Source organism: Phaseolus vulgaris, chromosome 4 (assembly GCF_051622355.1).
Source record: "Phaseolus vulgaris cultivar YP4 chromosome 4, ASM5162235v1, whole genome shotgun sequence".
NCBI classification, from domain to species: Eukaryota; Viridiplantae; Streptophyta; class Magnoliopsida; order Fabales; family Fabaceae; genus Phaseolus; species Phaseolus vulgaris.
This window is the reverse complement of record NC_143501.1, coordinates 7,396,629-7,404,364: the sequence shown is the minus strand read 5'-3', so window position 1 is coordinate 7,404,364 and position 7,736 is coordinate 7,396,629.

The window sequence follows — 7,736 nt, the reverse complement described above, 5'->3', positions numbered from 1 at the left end:
TACAGTATATAAAATTATATATTTATAGATATCACTAGACTTTTTAACAAATTTATTTATATAATTCGTAAAAACAAATTTAATATCTCAAATTTCTATTTATTTGATCTTTTAATAATTTTACCACAAGTTAGTTAATTATTTAATAAATTAGTTTTTTAATATTTGATTATATTTATTTAAATTTCAACTATTTAACCAAAAAAAAAATTATGATGTAATCATGTTATTTAATATTTAATCAGTTTATTATTTACTCTCAATTTTAACCATTTGAACAAGACAAATCTATTCAAAAGTATTGACCAGATCTTTAGAAAATATTTTGCAAATGTCAAAATAGATGTAAATATTTTTTGAGAACCAAACATATAAAATATACTAAAATTAAAAGAAATTATATTATATATATATATATATATTAATTTATACATGTGTAAAAAAAATTAAAGGGATCATAATAAGAAAGTTCTGGCACTATTGAAAACTATAAGTGAGAAAACAAGAATATGAACACGTTGAAATGAAATAAAAAAAAAGTTCAAATCACAAGAAAATAATTTATAAACCAGAAATTCTGATGTGCATGCTAGTGATGTCAATTACAAGGATTACATCAGAACTAAAGAATGCATTAGAAAAAAAAATCCAAAAGCACCAACAACAATAAAATAAATAACCAAAACAACATTTTATTCCAGATAATTTTCTTCTATAGTAGGAAGAAAACACCATAAAAAAATAAAAATTCCCATTAGAGAATAACAACTAGAAAAATTGTAAAATATTTCTCAGAGATAGTTTCATTTTAATTCAAAATTTAGAAAACCTGACCAAAATTTCACTGTTGCAAGGCCCAAATGAACAAAAGAGAACATCTGGGTCCAAACACTTCTTTTAGACAATTGTTTTTTGTTTCTTATGATTTATTTTTCATCTCTACGAATTGTTGAAAAAGTTTAAAATGTTAAATGTCTTAGCTTTCTAAATTGAAGAATTTTGAATGATTATAATTTAAAATATATTCTAAATTATATAATTCATAACACATTTTTTAATATGTAAATGTATTGTAATCCAAAAATTATTATAAACTAAAATAAATTTTTAGATTATGTAATAAAAGATATATTTTTAAATTTAAAAATATATTATGAATTGTACCATCTAAATTTATTTTTATATTGTGCTATTTAAAATACGTCTTTAAAATTCAAATGTTACAATCTAAAATAGATTTTCAAATTATATACTATAATATTTTCGATTTATGAACAATTTAGACATTTTTTATTTGATATATGTAGATAAATGAAACCATACTCAATATATTTCGTTATCCCTATTGTTACAATTGGACCATTCTATTTCTTGTAAATTGATGTTCTGTTTTGTGCCATCTAATTATAGCATGTTCTTTAGATGCCTCCATGTTTATGTTTTGATTATGAAAACTTGTTCAACAAAAGATGTTTCGTTGCAGTAACCTGCACTGCAAAATATTAGGATAACAGATATAAAAACTATATTCAGTGAAAGGAATTCATAAAATGATATCCGAGTTTAGAGGAAAACCAAATACTTTCTTAGAGGATTTCCATCCATATTTGGTATTCACTTTCAATTTTAAACCCTTTGTGATGAACTAATTTGATATTCAAAGTTTAACCTTAAATATTTTACTTTCAAGACTGAAATTGTTATTTATTATCATCTAGATCTGAGGTATTTGTGAGCTTCACTTTTATTAATCAGATGAGTCTCCTGTGGCAACAAGATTTGTAAATATTATATTCTCAACTATTGTTAGTCCTTTGAATGTTTATCTATAAATCAAATATTTTTTTTATATAAAAATGTTTTTATGTTAGGCATTATTATTCAACTTGACATCTTAGTTAGGCTGACACCTCAAGAAACAAAAATCATCTGCCATCATATGAAAAAAGTATTATTAAAAAAAAGATAAAAAATACAAAAATATGGGGAGACTAGGTCAAAACACATATGTTAACAAAAAAGATACATAGGTAGACTATATCTATTTATAAAGAATTTAACAGACTAGATGAAAGCTTATTATACCAATAAAATGATTCTCTATGAATAAATCCTAAATTAGCCAACTTATCAGCACACACATTCCCTTCACGAAAAATATGAGTAACCTTAAACCTGATTTTCCCACAGTAATTAACACAAGTATTTCATCTATTATGAAGCATTCCACGGAATATTGGTCCTAGCAATAAACGCTGCACAAACCAAGACAAAATCACATTCGACCCAGACATTAGTAAGCCCCACCTTTTGAGCTTCCTCCATGGCATGTATAACTCCATAAAACTCAACAATCATAATAGTCTGCACTTCAAGAAACGCAAAGAAAACACCAATAAATTACCACATACTTGTTGGGTATGAAGCCAGGACCAATTGGGTTGGGCTGACTAGACACATGTTTAGTGAGTGGGCATAATTATTGTGTCCCTTTATTATCTCTATTTAAAGACATCATTGTGCTTGTAATTTTGTACGCAACAGGAAAGAAATAAAACCTAATAGTTGCTCATGTGGATGTAGGTTGCAGTTGGCGACCGAATCACGTTAAATCTTGTGTTGTTTATTTTCTGCAGTTGATTCGTGATTGTGTGTGTTGTTTCCGCGTGCGTTTTTACTATCAAGTGGTATCAAGAGCTTTGGTTCGTTCACATACTAGAGATCCGATCAGCAGAAATTAATCGACGAGACGTGAAAATTGCGACTGCAGTAGTGTTCCAAAGCTAGGGTTTCGCAGAGGCGGCATCAACATCCCAAAGCTAGGGTTTTGCAGGGGTTGCAGCAGTATCCCAAGGCTTAGGGGTTTCACAACGGTGCAAGGAGAGGCTCCCAGATCTGCTTCACAACAGCGGTGACCAGCGACGGTGGTGGTGCGGAGCGCCAGTGCAGTGGGGACTGCGACCAGGTCTGTTGGTGAGTGATTTTGGGTGGTGCAATTTTTGTGTTTTTGATTTAAAAAAAAAAAAAGATTGCCAAGATCTGAAATCAGTTGTACCGAGTATCTCGTCTAGTCATTTGAGATGACAGAAGAAGGGAGGTTCCGAATTGAAAAATTCGATGGTATAGATTTCAGTTGGTGGAAAATGCAAATTGAGGATTTGCTAGTTCAAAAAGATTTGGACGTGGCTTTGGATGACAAGCCAGAAAAGATGTCTGATGCAGAATGGGCAGGTTTGGATCGGAAAGCTATGTCTATTATCCGACTCTCTTTGAGCAAGAATGTTGCGTTCAACATTTTGAAGGAGAAGACAGCGAAAGGTATCATGGAAGCATTGTCTAACATGTACGAGAAGCCATCTGCTGCAAACAAGGTGTTTATGATGAGAGAATTGGTAAACACAAGGATGAAGGAAGACAGTTCAGTTACTGAGCACATCAATAAAACGAATTCGATCTTAGCCAGACTTATGTCAGTGGGCATTAAGTTCGATGATGAAGTTCAAGCTTTACTACTGTTATCGTCTTTGCCTGACAGTTGGTCCGGAACGGTTACAGCAGTTACCAGTTCAGCGGGATCCGATGGATTCATTTTTGAGAAGATTCGTGATCTCATTCTTGGCGAGGATGTCCGAAGAAGGATTTCTGGGGAATTATCTAGTGAATCGCTATATGTCATGAGAGGTAAGAGAAATATCAGAGATAGTAGGAGCAAGAACAAAGGAAGGAGTCAGTCAAAGACTTGAGATTGCTCAAGTGTAACATGTTGGAACTGCAAGGAGGTGGGGCATTTCAGGAATCAATGCCCAAATGATAAACGAGTCAGCATTGCAGAAGAATCCGCGGACGAGGACCTCTTAGTCTGTTGCGTGGAGAGCAGTGTGGATTCTTGGGTCATGGATTCTGGTGCTTCATTTCATGCTACCCACAACAGTGAAGCATTGCAGAATCTAGTTATTGAGAACTTTGGAAAGGTAAGACTAGCGGACAATAGAACTCTTAAGGTAACAGGCATGGGTGACATAGTGTTGAAGACACCAGTTGGTTTTTGGACTTTGAAAAATGTCAGAGTTGTTCCAAGCTTAACGAAAAGTGTGATTTCTGTTAGGCAGTTGGATGAACAGGGACATGAAGTGAAGTTCGAAAATCAGCAGTGGAAGGTTGTCAAGGGAAATCTTGTCATGGCCTGCGAAAGAAAGAAAGGTTTGTTGTATATGGTCGGATTACCGTCTAAGGGAGTGACCATCCCAGTTCAAAAGATAAACAAAGTCCGGTTCACAAAATCTCGTTGGCAGAAGAAGGTTGTCTTTACAAGAGAGAAACCCAGAGCCACAGGTCGGATTTAGGATGAACGAGCATGGAAAGGTTCAGGTAGACCAGTCAGAGGTACTTGTGGCAGTGGGAGCACGGGTCGTGCTTCAGCTAAAGTTCCTAGACGACAGTGGGTTAGGAGAACCAGTATTCCAGCGGTTGAAACTTCTCCAGAAAATTTCTTGTTGAATATGGAAAGTGTTTGTTCTCAGGTTGTTCCAGGATCTGACAGTTCCTGTAAGTGGGAGTCAGTAGGAACAGAGAATGAGAATATGAAAAGTGTTTGTTCTCAGGTTGTTCCAGGATCCGGCAGTTCCTGTAAGTGGGAGTCGGTAGGAACAGAGAACAGGTCAGTGACTGACGTGTTGAAACTCAGGGGAGTTTTAACGAAGTCTTCAAAATGATTAAGAAGGCTGGTGGCAACTAGAGGTAGAACATTGAGTTTTGTCAACAAATTACAGAAGTACATGTACACAGTTGAAGCGTAGGTGAACATTGTTCCGTGACTTCAAGTGGGGGATTGTTGGGTATGAAGCCAGGACCAATTGGGTTGGGCTGACTACACACATGTTTAGTGAGTGGGCTTAATTATTGTATCCCTTTATTATCTCTATTTAAAGACATCATTGTGCTTGTAATTTTGTACGCAACAGGAAAGAAATAAAACCTAATAGTTGCTCATGTGGATGTAGGTTCCAGTTGGCGACCGAACCACGTTAAATCTTGTGTTGTTTATTTCCTGCAGTTGATTCGTGATTGTGTGTGTTGTTTCCGCATGCGTTTTTACTATCAATACTCCCACGAAAAATACCTCCGCAAGTAGCAAGACCAAGATACCCCTAGGAACCCCATCAGTGTTAATTTTAACTTAGCCTGGTGAAGGAAACTCACATCTAACAGGAGAGGACGAAGAATTTTACCACTATGAATATTAATACCAAAAAACTTAATCACGTTGAAATCCAACATATCATTCTTCATTAAAGCTTTAGACGATTTTCCCACTAGACATGTTAAATCTTTAATTACCGAAATAGCCTTAGAAACCTCAATCTTATCGTGAAATCTAACATAATTCTTCATACGCCATATGATTTAAATAGAAAAAGTTACCACAACAAGTTTAATCAATTTAACCAAAGGACTACCATCACTCTTAATAAAAGAAAGAAGATCATAACTTTCAAAAATTTATTTTAAAAACTCAGCAAAATAACCTTGGATAATAAGTATTTTAACAACTAATCTTGGATAATAAGTATTTCAACAGTATTTGTATATTTTTTATGATTAATGGTAATTGGTTTATATATTTCCTAGTTTTTTTGTTACGAGCTCAAACTTAAAAAAACCTTAAAAAAACCTGACTTATTTTGTTTTACCTTTTGATGTACGTATATTTAATGTGCAATTTTATTTTAAGTTATAATTGTTAATATTTAATTCTCATAATTTTGAAATATTTTAAATTAAGGCCTTTATTTTAAAATGTATCTAATAATTATTTCACTGTGAAAGTGAGATGTAATAAAGTTAATTTGTCATTACAATATGTTCTTGTAATCTTTAGTTAAGAACACGTGGCTTTGAAGCTTACATATGATAGATAATACAATTATTTAGGATATATAAAAGCAGTGATAAACACCAGTTGTTGCTGAGTTTGGTAATAGTGGCTAGTGACCCAAGTTGGGGCAGTAAAGTGGTGGAAGAAGCAATATTGGAGTAAGAAGAAAATAATGTCTTATTTAGTGTTTCTTCTCCTTAGATATAATAGGCATAAGTGTGGTTGAATTGTGATTCCTTGCTAAGACTGTTGACGACGACCATTAAGCTAGTGCCGAAGAGCAGTGTATACAGTGGAAGAGAGAAGTTAGAGATGATGAAAAATGAGGTTGAAGGTTATTTCAAACGGTAAGTCATTTTACAAAAATTTTGAAAATAATGGATTTTACGGATGTTCTTAAACCCATGGTATTTAATAGGGGTTCTGAAAGACTTTTCCTAAGGTTTAGAAAAAAACCCAAGGAACACGCTCCCCATAGATGGTTTACCGAAAGAAATTACAACCGTAGATAAATAACCTTGGGTAAATAACTTAATGGAGGTTTTAAACCTGGATAATATAAAATAAATCTCGTTAAAACCGTTTTTTTATTGTAGTTCATCTAGCACCCTAAAAGGTTTATGCCTCAAATCTACGTGTGTAGTTTGTAGAAGCGAACCACAATGATATGATACACTATATCTAATGTTAGTTGTTTACTATTAGGTCATTGTTTTATCCAACAAGGGAAACTACTATCCTATCTATCCTACTTTTTGATGAATAATTGTCTCTATACCAAGTGAATTTTCTTTCAATCAAAGGTATGTCAAACAACTCTACATTTTCCAAAAATTTAAAATTCAACTATTTCTTTTAGTTTCACTTACTGTTGGCTCTTACCCTTTTTCTCTGCTAGTTTTCTTATAATATTAAAACCTCCTTTACCGGTTCCTCCCATAGTAATTTCTTTTCAAAAAAAATTCATGGGGGATTACATGCTGACTATAGATATTAGCATTTTTTTTCACTGCATTGCTCTTTTAACTACATATATCCTTTCCCATATTTAGTTTGTGAACGTTGAAACATTTTTTTCTACCATATGTTTAGACTTTCCCTTACCCATCTATTGCAAGGTTATGTATCCATTTGAAATCCAGGTCTCCTCATATGTTTAAACATAATTGATTAGTTATTGTATTTGTTTCTTAGAACACTAGACGTTTTAGTCTCTGCTAGACAATCTAATACTCGCTAGATAGTCTCATGATAAGATAGTCTATGAATTTTGATGATAAAAAATATTATAAGATATATTAAAGATATAACAAAGGTAATTGATGAGCAGGTAGTAGTTTAACCTACTAGACAATCTACAATAGTAACATGTTAGACAGTCTCACATTGTTAAACCTATTAGACAGTCTTATAGCACAACATGATGGACGTTCTCACGAAGTTAAACTTGTTAAACGTTACAGGTGGGTTGAGACATTCTAGAAACTTCAAATGTGTTAAACGATATGATCATCTTCATCATGTTAGACAATGCAGAGAGTTTTTGAACTCAATGCTAAACAATCTATCACGTCAGAGAGTTTTTGAACTCAATGCTTATGTTCTTAAACTATTTTCTAATCATATTTAAATGTTTTCAAACCTTTTCTTGATAGTATTTAACCATTCGAATAAAAGATTTCACCTAAACATGTCAACTAGATTGATATGAAAAGTTTTCACATCATAAACGTAAAATAGAGCATTTCAAAAATTTCATATCTTAATTCTCTTGATGATACTTGAATGAAATATATCCTCTAAGAGAAATATAATTTATTTTGCATACTGATATGCTTCAACAAACAAAAGTTACACGGGT